At 43.8% G+C, this 10,867-nt stretch overlaps 1 pseudogene across 1 annotated transcript; it reads right to left on the bottom strand.

The window, feature by feature from the left end:
* Positions 1 to 6,846: 6,846 nt before the first annotated feature.
* Positions 6,847 to 7,594, bottom strand: LOC308522023 (nuclear pore complex protein Nup50-like; annotated as a pseudogene). Its single transcript has one exon. The product of its transcript is annotated as a nuclear pore complex protein Nup50-like (transcript).
* Positions 7,595 to 10,867: the final 3,273 nt, after the last annotated feature.

Below are 10,867 nucleotides of genomic sequence, written 5' to 3'. Positions count from 1 at the left end.
CCTGGGGACAGGACTGAGAGCTGCCATAACTGCTCTCTCCGGCCCACCCTGTTGATCCTGTGCGACCCGCCCCACCCAAGCCCTGCACAGAGGCAATTGCCAGATAGCCTCAGGCAAACGCCAGATTAGCACCTCCCTAGAGGACAGAAGTTCTCACTGCAGATACAGCTGATTCTCATAGCCACTTGGCCTGGAGGTCAAACCCTCCCTGGTATTAGCTACAACAATCAAGGTTTAACTATAAGACTGCGCACAAAGACCACTAGGGGGTGCACCAAGGAAGCATAACAAAATGCGGAGACAAAGAAACAGGACAAAATTGTCAATGGAAGATATAGAGTTCAGAACCACACTTTTAAGGTCTCTCAAGAACTGTTTAGAAGCCGCCGATAAACTTAATGAGATCTACAAGAAAACTAATGAGACCCTCAATGTTATATTGGGGAACCACCTAGAAATTAAGCATACACGGACTGAAATAACGAATATTATACAGACTCCCGACAGCAGACCAGAGGAGCGCAAGAATCAAGTCAATGATTTGAAATGCGAGGAAGCAAAAAACACCCAACCGGAAAAGCAAAATGAAAAAAGAATCCAAAAATGCGAGGATAGTGTAAGGAGCCTCTGGGACAGCTTCAAGCGTACCAACATCAGAATTATTGGGGTGCCAGAAGATGAGAGAGACCAAGATATTGAAAACCTATTTGAAGAAATAATGACAGAAAACTTCCCCCACCTGGTGAAAGAAATGGACTTACAGGTCCAAGAAGCACGGAGAACCCCAAACAAAAGGAATCCAAAGAGGACCACACCAAGACACATCATAATTAAAATGCCAAGAGCAAAAGATAAAGAGAGAATCTTAAAAACAGCAAGAGAAAGAAACTCAGTTACCTACAAGGGAGTACCCATACGACTGTCAGCTGATTTCTCAACAGAAACTTTGCAGGCCAGAAGGGAGTGGCAAGAAATATTCAAAGTGATGAATACCAAGAACCTACAACCAAGATTACTTTATCCAGCAAAGCTATCATTCAGAATTGAAGGTCAGATTAAGTGCTTCACAGATAAGGAAAAGCTAAAGGAGTTCATCACCACCAAACCAGGATTATATGAAATGCTGAAAGGTATCCTTTAAGAAGAGGAAGAGGAAGAAAAAGGTAAAGATACAAATTATGAACAACAAATATGCATCTATCAACAAGTGAATTTAAGAATCAAGTGAATAAATAATCTGATGAACAGATGATCTGGTGATTATAATAGAATCAGGGACATAGAAAGGGAATGGACTGACTATTCTTGGGGGGGGAAAGGGGTGTGGGAGATGCGGGAAGAGACTGGACAAAAATCGTGCACCTATGGATGAGGACAGTGGGTGGGGAGTGAGGGCGGAGGGTGGGGCAGGAACTGGGAGGAGGGGAGTTATGGGGGGGGGGGGAAAAGAGGAACAAATGTAATAATCTGAACAATAAAGATTTAATTAAAAGAAAAAAAATTATAGGCATCAAATACTTTCATGAAAAAATCTTCTGGTCTGGCTGGTGTGGCTCAGTGATTGAGGGTCCACCTATGAACAAGGAGGTCAGGGTACATGCGCAGGTTGTGAGCTCAACCCCCAGTATGGGGCGTGCAGGAGGCAGCCGATTGATGATTTTCTCTCATCATTGATGTTTCTATTGCTCTCTCCCTCTCCCTTCCTCTCTCTGAAATCAATAAAAATACTTTTTTAATCTTCTGTATCCTTAATAGAACTTAAACGGAATGTTTTAAGCAGCACCAAGATACCATTAGCATGCCATATAAAATTAAAAATATTTCCCTCAGTATAAGATTTAGTGCCTGTTCAAATTTTCCTAGTTGTCCCACAAATGTATTTTTAAGGCTGGTTTGTTTGAATCCAGATGCAAACAAGGTCTATAGATAGTATTCAGATAATAGGTCTCTTAAGACCCTTTTAATGTATAGCAGTTTACTCTCTAAAATCTGTGATTTTTCAGTTTCAAATATACAAGTAATCATGTCTGTGGACTGAGATGAGCACTGAATTCACAAGTTTACAAAGCTGATCTGAATGTGGGCTGGAGTTGTGCTCCAGCTCCAGGACAAAGGAAAATACTTCAGAAAGGGGTCTGGCTCCCTCTAGTGCTTTTCCAAATTATAACTGTCTCTGATTCTCAAACCAATTAAGAAAGAAAAACAATCCTGATGTAAACAGTTCCATGCTGTATGGCCATGTAGCTGCATATTTCTTACATCACACTACTCAACCGTGAGAAAGGAATTATCTTCTTCTTTGTAATAATGAACGGTAACGGTTTTTAAATGCCAAGGTCAGAGTCAATTCCTCATGATATTTTCTATCATGGAAGATGTCAGTCATTCAAAGTAATACTACCATCATTTATGTGTTTTTTATACATTTTTATTGATTTCAGAGAGAGAGAGAGAGAGAGAGAGAGAGAGAGAGAGAGAGAGAGAAACATCAATGATGAGAGAACCATTGATCAGCTGCCTCCTGCATGCCCCACACTGGGGATCAAGCCTGAAGCCTTAAAACCCAGGTATGTGCCCCGACCAGGAAGTGAACCATGACCTCCTGGTTCATAGGTCAACACTCAACCACTGAGCCATACCAGCCGAGCCAAAGTAACACTACCATGGTTTAGGTCAAACTGACCTGCTGCTGTTCCCCAAACACCCCTATGTTTTAATAGCTTTTTTATTTCAAACTGTATTTGAGGCATGGGGGGTGTAGTCAGGAGTTTCTCAAAAAACAATTTGATGTCTTAATTGCTTTTGTCATTACATAGAATGAAAGGCAGAACAGAACAGGTAGGATGATAAAAGCAAAAACATGAACACAGAAAGGCAAAGATCCTATCCTATATAATAAAGAGCTAATATGCAAATGGTCATCATGCCCTCACGCTGTCACACCATAACAACTCAGACACTCAACACGGGGGAGAGAGGAATGTGGACCAGCCAGGCCCAAAAGAGCTTGCAAGAGAGGAATGGGGACCAGCCAGGCACGAACGAGCTCATAAGAGAAGAATGCGGACCAGCCAGTCTGCGGCCTGGGAGAGGGACAAGCCGCATGCCCCACAGTCCCCATGGTCCCGGGCACCAGTGGCTGCACCGGCAGCCCAGGAGAGGAACAAGCCACCCACCCCACAGTCCTGGGTGCCAGCGGCTGTGTCTGCACCTGTGGCCCAGGAGAGGGACAAGCCACCTGCCCCACGGTCCCGGGCTCCTGTGGCCAGCCCAGGCAAAGCCGGCCCAGGTCCTGAGTGCCTGCGGCTGACCAGAGGGAAGGAAGCCCAAGTTCCAGGTGCCTGCAACCAGCCAGAGGAGGAAATCCTGGGTCCCAGGTGCAGGGCGAGGCAAAGGGGGTTAAAGGCGATCAGGCCAGCAGGGGAGCAGTTAGGGGCAATCAGGCCAGTAAAGGGGGGGGGGGGCAGTTAGGGGCGATCAGGCAGGAAGGCAGAGATGGTTAGAGGTGATCAAGCAGGCAGGCAGGCGAGCAGTTAGGATTCCAGCGGTCCCAGATTGCGAGAGGCAGCTGGACATTCCCCAAGGGGTCCCGGATTGGAGATGGTGCAGGCAGGGCTGAGGGACCCCCTCTCCATGCATGAATTTTGGGCCTCTAGTTATATATAATCAATAGATACTAAATTAATATATTTGAAAATAATAATTGATTATACAAGGTGTTATCATTGGCATAAAAAAAAGAGAAAGCAAAGGCAAGAAAAGACACACCTAATCAAGCAAGACTTGTTTGCCTTGAATAATTTTCACATATATGAGTAAATAAATATGCATCATTTCCTACTAAAATGTTAAGCTATAAAGATATGCTTATTTATTTATGTTTAAAGTTGGCATTGCTCTACCACAAGCCTTTTTTTATGCATTCCTGAAAGCAGTAAAGCTGAATTAAAGTGAAAAAGTAGCCAGGTATAAATTATACCCCATCTCTTTAATACTGGATGAACAACCCCAAAGTCCCTTATATAGAAATTCTCAGGGTAGCAATAACTTCTCTATTCAAGATGATCTCTTACACATGTGAGAAATCCTTTCAACTGTGTCAAGAGAATGCCAAATTTAGGAGAACATTGCCACCTTTGAATCTTTCATTAAAAGGTAAGGTTCAACAACAAAACCCATCATAGTCTTGATTAAACTTGAATGCAATCTCCAGCCCAGCTCAAACCTGACTTGACTGTAGGCAGTGTTGATTTACTCCTGGCTCTCCAGTAAAGCCTGAGATTTTATTTTAGGAATGATAAAGACAGGGCCTACTGATAACTGTTCTTAGTATTTACATCATTACCTATCAGGGTGACCTTGGCTATAACAGAACAGCTCAGATCTTGAGAAATGTACTAGTGTCAGATTGTTTTATTTTTGCAATTATCTGTTGGGGAGATGAGAGCAGAAACAGTAGATATTTCCACTGCAAATCATTCTGCAGCCAGAATGAGGAATTTTCTCCATATCTGGCCCAAAGGAGAGAGAGATCGCAGGAGAGGCGAGGGTCAGTTACACTGTCAGAACTATGGATTACCCTCCCAGCCTAGGCCACACCCCACACTACCACCAGACCTGGCTAGAAGCAGTGACAAGGAAGACAGAGACACCTTGTCAGGACCAGTCCAGGAAAGAACAGCAAGAGGGACAGGCTGACCTTTTGGAAACTAAGAGAGTCTGGTTCTCCCACAAGGTCTTACAAAAGGATAATTTCTGACTCATTCTCCTTGACCATGAGCACATCTTAGGGAAATGACTATATATACAGTCAATTCTCATTATTCACAATGGTTTTGTCCTATAAAGTGGCCATGAACACTGAATTGGCTAATAATACTGAGCCATTGCTCCTAGGAGAAATACAAGGTTAGCTTCCCGCAAGCCTCTGGCCACACTATTTTCGTCAACCGGTCAATACATGACCTTGTTTTATGTGTGTTTCTGCTTAACGATGCCTTATTTCATATCTATTGCTGACTCATTAGTATTGAGCTCACATCCAACAGCACTATAATGTGTGCCTGAATGAAGTTTGTTGCCACATGTATTTAATTGATACAACGCATCGCAGCCTGCTCACACTTGGGCACTTCAGCACTACAAGTGGGAACAAATGGCAAAATCACACCGAAGAAGCATAGAAATGTGAGAATATGCAGTAAATACCATAGAAAGGACACCTGCTTACAGGGAGAGCTGAAATAAGAAGGCAGAGTGACACCTCTTTACACCTCGCCTGGGAAGGTGATTGTCAGGTGACGCAATTTTTTTTGTTTTTAACCTTTTGTGCATTTCTGGGCATGGGGATAACAAATAAATGTTATCAATAGGTGAACCCACAAACACAGAATCCACGTGTTGGGATCCAGCCCCAGCAGGCCCAGGGGTTCCCAAAGGTGTGGATGGAGTTGGCGAAGAATGAATGACTCAGAGACAGCGTTCAGTTGATCAGCATAGCCAGGTTCTCCTGCCAGGTTCTCCAGTCAGGTTCTGTCTTTATTGTCCTGTTACATCTGTATTTATACCAGTTGATCTTAATCCTATCCATTCTATTCCAAAGGTTAGGGCGTTTCTTATCTCTATTCCAAGGTTACTTTATTGTTCTATTAAGCTATAAGGAAGTAACTGAAGGAGATTATCCTAAGTAAAGATTATGTAGTTTAAGTGTGATTGTTTGTAGTTAAGTGATTAACTACCCACCTGCCACTTAGTTAAGGGGTTTTATTCCCTCCCTAACTCCAGGGAAAAATCCCCACCTGGGGAAACAACCTTTCTCAGAGAGGTGACCTTGGTTAAAACACAGTACAGTACTAAGAAGGGGAGCAAACATATTAAGAACAGTATGCCATATACGCCAGGTCCCTTGAAACATATGCTGTGCAGATGTTTCTTCCCTGCAGCGACTGTGTCAAGCAGCAAGGATGGACCGGCTTCCAGCAAATTCCCCCTTTTTATTTTTTAAATGATAGCGCCTGTAAATCAGCGGCCACCTCTCGGATTGGGTTGTTTAAGACTCGGGAGAAGACTGACAAGCAATGATAGGGAGCATAGCAATAAACATAGTGGATGGAGTGTACACAGAGCCTTGTTCCTGTAGAAGGTTGCTGGCCTCTTCAGTCAAGGGATTTCAGCTGTCCCCAAGTCGGTGGTTTGGTTGTCCTTATTGATCTGGCTAGCAGGCGGCGTCATTGGCGACAGGCTTCCCGAAGCGTCAGCGCATTGAAGGGCTGGATAAAGGGTCCATCAGGGCTGGGCTTGATGGTGGTGTCGTTGTCTGGGGAGGAGTAAGCTGTGCCCTCTGGGTCGGCTGATATGGATGATACCGGGGAGGAGGAGGGTGAGGCAGAGACAGAGGGTGGTGAGACATAAGGTTGGACTACTAGATGGTCTGTAATCCACACAGGTGAGTCTGTGTCCTGTGGAAATATACAAACATATCCTCTACCCCAGGTTAAAAGTACATCAGGTCCCTTCCAGGCTCCTGTAAGCAAGTCTCTCCATTTGATGAGGGCTTTAGGTTTAGTTAAATCAGGGTTCCAATGCTGGTACATCGGGGAATTTCCTTCAGAATCTACATTTAGTATATTAATTACAAATAGAGTATGTTGTAGAACATGATGAGGAGAGGAATATTTAAACTCATTTTCTTGTAATTTTTTAATTTGTGTTTTTAAAGTTTGGTGAGCCCTTTCTACTATTGCTTGGCCTTGAGGATTGTAGGGTATTCCTGTAGTATGTGCGATGCCGAATGTAGAGCATAAGTTTTTAAAAGCTCTAGAGGTATAGGCAGGCCCATTGTATGTTTTAAGTGCCCTTGGTATTCCTAGGTAAGAAAAACTTTGGAATAAATGTTGACTCTTGCTGTGACTTTGTTGAACCAAATAGGGGAAGGAGACTGTGAGTCGAGTGACATTTTGCTAGGTTTCCTTTCAGAGTAGCTGCTCCCGCTGTCATCAAGCTGCTGCTCAATGTCTGCTAAGTAGTTCTCATAGTCTTTAAAGACAGGCATCAGATCGCACAGCGGGTTCGCGTTCACATGCTTCACGATCCAGTCCCGCACACAACAGTTCAAGGCCGCCAGCTGCTTGTGGTAGGCATTCCCTTGGTGAGTGGTGCTCGAGGCAAGACCAGAGGACTGCTGACTGTCACCATTCCTTTTGGGGTTTGAAATCTTATCAACCAAGGAGGCGGGGCCATTTGCAGCAACAGATCCAAAGGCCACCTTGATCTCAGTGGCAGCTCTCGCACTGGAGAAGCGCTGGGCACCTGTCATGCTGTTTCCATTGGACAGTCCTTCCAAAGGCTTCCCTCCAACACAAGCACCGAATCCAGAAAACCCTCCTCCTCCAGAAGATGCCACCAGCCCTTTAAAGCCTTTAAAGGCCCCTCCACCATCAGATTCGCATCCAACATTTCTATGCTTTGCTTTCTTTATGGCTCTATTCTTCAAGACTTCCTCACTGGCCAATGAGAATGTTCCCACCTCTTCGGCTTCATCTTCTTGATCCCAATTCCTATCTGTCAGCTCCTTCTCAGCAATTCTTTTGGCCATTTTTTCGAAGCTCCAGGGTGGTGTCCATGGGATTCGCCCCACGTTGGGCGCCAGATGTTGGGGTCCAACACCAGCAGGTCCAGGAGTTCCCAAAGGTGTGGATGGAGTCGGCGAAGAAGGAATGACACAGAGACAGCCTTCAGTTGATCAGCAGCCTAGCCAGGATCTCCAGCCAAGTTCTGTGTTTATTGTCTTGTTACATCTGCATTTATACCAGTTGATTTTAATCCTATACTTTCTATTCCAAAGGTTAGGGTGTTTCTTATCTCCATTCCAAGGTTACTCTATTGTTCTATTAAGCTACAAGGAAGTAACTGAAGGAGATTATCCTAAGTAAAGATTATGTAGCTTAAGCGTGATTGTTCATAGGTAAAGTGATTAATTACCCACCTGGCACTTAGTTAAGGGGTTTTATTCCCTCCCTAACTCCAGGGAAAAGTCCCCACCTGGGGAAACAACCTTTCTCAGAGAGGTGACCTTGGTTAAAACACAGTACAGTACTAAGAAGGGGAGCAAACATATTAAGAACAGTATGCCATATACACCAGGTCCCTTGAAACATATGCTGTGCAGGTGTTTCTTCCCTGCAGCGACTGTGTCAAGCAGCAAGGGTGGACCAGCTTCCGACAAATGGCATACTGTTCTTAATATGTTTGCTCGCCTTCTTAGCGCTATGTTTTAACCAAGGTCACCTCTTCGAGAAAGGTTGTTTCCCCAGGTGGGGATTTTTTCCCTGGAGTTAGGGATTTACAGGACAAAGGAAAGGAATAAATCCGTAAAACTCCTTAACTAAGTGCCAGGTGGGTAGTTAATCACTTTAACTACAAACTATCTCACTTAAGCTACATAATCTTTACTTAGAATAATCTCCTTCAGTTACTTCCTTGTAGCTTAATAGAACAATAGAGTAACCTTGGAATGGAGATAAGAAACGCCCTAACCTTTGGAATAGAATGGACAGGATTAAAATCAACTGGTATAAATATAGATGTAACAGGACAATAAAGACAGAACCTGGCTGGAGAACCTGGCTATGCTGATCAACTGAAGGCTGTCTCCGTGTCATTCATTCTTCACTGACACACCTTTGGGAACCCCTGGACCTGCTGGGGCAGGACCCCAACATCCACGACCAATGACGGCTGACTGGGAAAGTCAGAGGAGATAGCTCTGTCCCTAAATTTCTACCTCCCTGGGCGCAGGCCCACCTGAGCTTGTAGGAAGTACTGTTCTGTGAAACCCAGTCCATTCTCCTCACCCTGCAGCACCCACCACCGGATCAGGGCTGGTCACAGGTCTTGATCACCTTGATGTCAGCTGACATCAATAACAATAATGTTGTGATTGGAGGAAGCCTGTTTGACAAGGTATAGGCAGGTACACATCCCCATGGCTCCCTCCTTCACTGACTTTCATGTATAAAATGTCCCTCGATATCCAGTCTCACGATTTTAGAAAAAAATAGCATCTTATACACAGAAAAATACAGTAAATGATACTAGCTTCAGAGGGGAAAAGAAACTTATTCACCTTTAAAAATTAGACACTTAAAAAACAAAATATTAGCTTAATATATGAAAAAATACTAATCTTTTATGAGCTTAAATAATTTGTACCTATCAAATAATATATGCTGTGAATGGATAAAAAAGAGAAGATAAGCCCTAACTGGTTTGGCTCAGTGGCTAGAGCACTGGCCTTCGGACTGAAGGGTCCCAGGTTCGATTCCAATCAAGGGCATGTACCTTGGTTGCAGGCACATCCCCAATATGGGTCGTGCAGGAGGCAGCTGACCGATGTTTCTCTCTCATCAATGTTTCTAACTATCCCTCTCCCTTCCTCTCTGTAAAAAATCAATAAAATATATTTTTTTAAAAAAAAGAAGATAAGATTAAATGTTGCAATGAAATTTCAGGTTAGGACAATTAACATCAGCCAGATAGAATAAGCCTCTCAAATACCACTAATCATTTTAGACACATTAACCTGATAGTGGTTCAAAGGGTGAGTTGAGAGCATGGGGGTGGGTATAGCTGAGCCAGGAAGGCCAGTTAGAATATTGCCAACTCAGGTATGAGCTAATTACATTAATGGAGTAAGTGAATGTGGAGGGGCTAGTATTCAACCCACTAATTCAGGTAAGGCATGATATAGGCCTGATCTAACGCAGTGGCCATGCAAATGGAGAAAAAAGGAAGAAGTCCAGAGCGACTTCCTGTTTTCTAGCTTGAGTACCATGTTGGTGCCAGCTCTGAGATTAGACATTCCAAGCAGAGGGAGCCTTCTTGGGGTGTTGGTATACCAAGTTCTCCAACTAATAACTACTGTTTTTGAACACCTATTCCCTTAACATACTTCTAAAACTCATGATAGCGCTGTGAAATAGCTTACAGCTGAGGCTAGAGGGTTGAGGAACTTCCCCAGAATCATTCCGTTTGGAAGAGGAGAAAGATGAGAGAGGCGGGGTCAGTGGAGACCATGGAAGAGAGCCCACTGGAGTGAAAGGGTTCTCTTCCTTGGCCGGTATTCATACCAGAAATGGTTCAAGAGTAATAAAATCCAGGCAGGAAAATGAAGTTCCTTAAATTACTATTTTTTTTTGAAACTTTTTACAAGGAGAAACTCACAGAGCAAATTAGACATTTCCTCACACCTGTGTGAGTCTCCTACTGAGAAACTGAGGAATCCTGTCCATCAGCCAAAAGTTGTAAAAACTAAGCTGTCAAAATTCAGCCATCCTGCCCTAGCTGGTTTGGCTCAGCGTCAGCCGGTGGACTGAAGGGTCCTGGGTTTGATTCCAGTCAAGGGCACATGCCTGGGTTGTGGGCTCGATCCCTAGTGTGGAGCGTGCAAGAGGCAGCCTACCAATGATTCTCTCTCATCACTGATGTTTGTATCTCTCTCTCTCCCACTCCCTTCCTCTCTGAAATCAATAAAAATATATTTTTAAAAATTCAGCCATCCCTAAAGTTGGCACTCATCTACCAAACCAAGTGCTGCATTGCCCTCCCTTTCTCTCAGCCTCTGAGAAGCTTCACCTGAACCTTGTTAAAGAAAATAACTCAAAACACAGAAATAAGGCAAAAGGCAATTATGTAGACCTTTTAACGCCATGCTAGACATGCTCTAATAACCCCCTGGTGGGTCATCGCTTTGGGGGAACGTAACTTGGTTTCACTTAATATCACCATTGATTAGGGCAAGGACGTTTTAAAACTCCGTAAGGTCAGAAACTTAACTCCTAAGAAAGACCAATAAAGTGTGAATATTTTC

This window comes from Myotis nattereri, assembly GCF_964212035.1.
Source record: "Myotis nattereri genome assembly, chromosome: 7".
NCBI lineage: Eukaryota > Metazoa > Chordata > Mammalia > Chiroptera > Vespertilionidae > Myotis > Myotis nattereri.
This window is presented reverse-complemented; position numbering and strand designations above follow the sequence as displayed.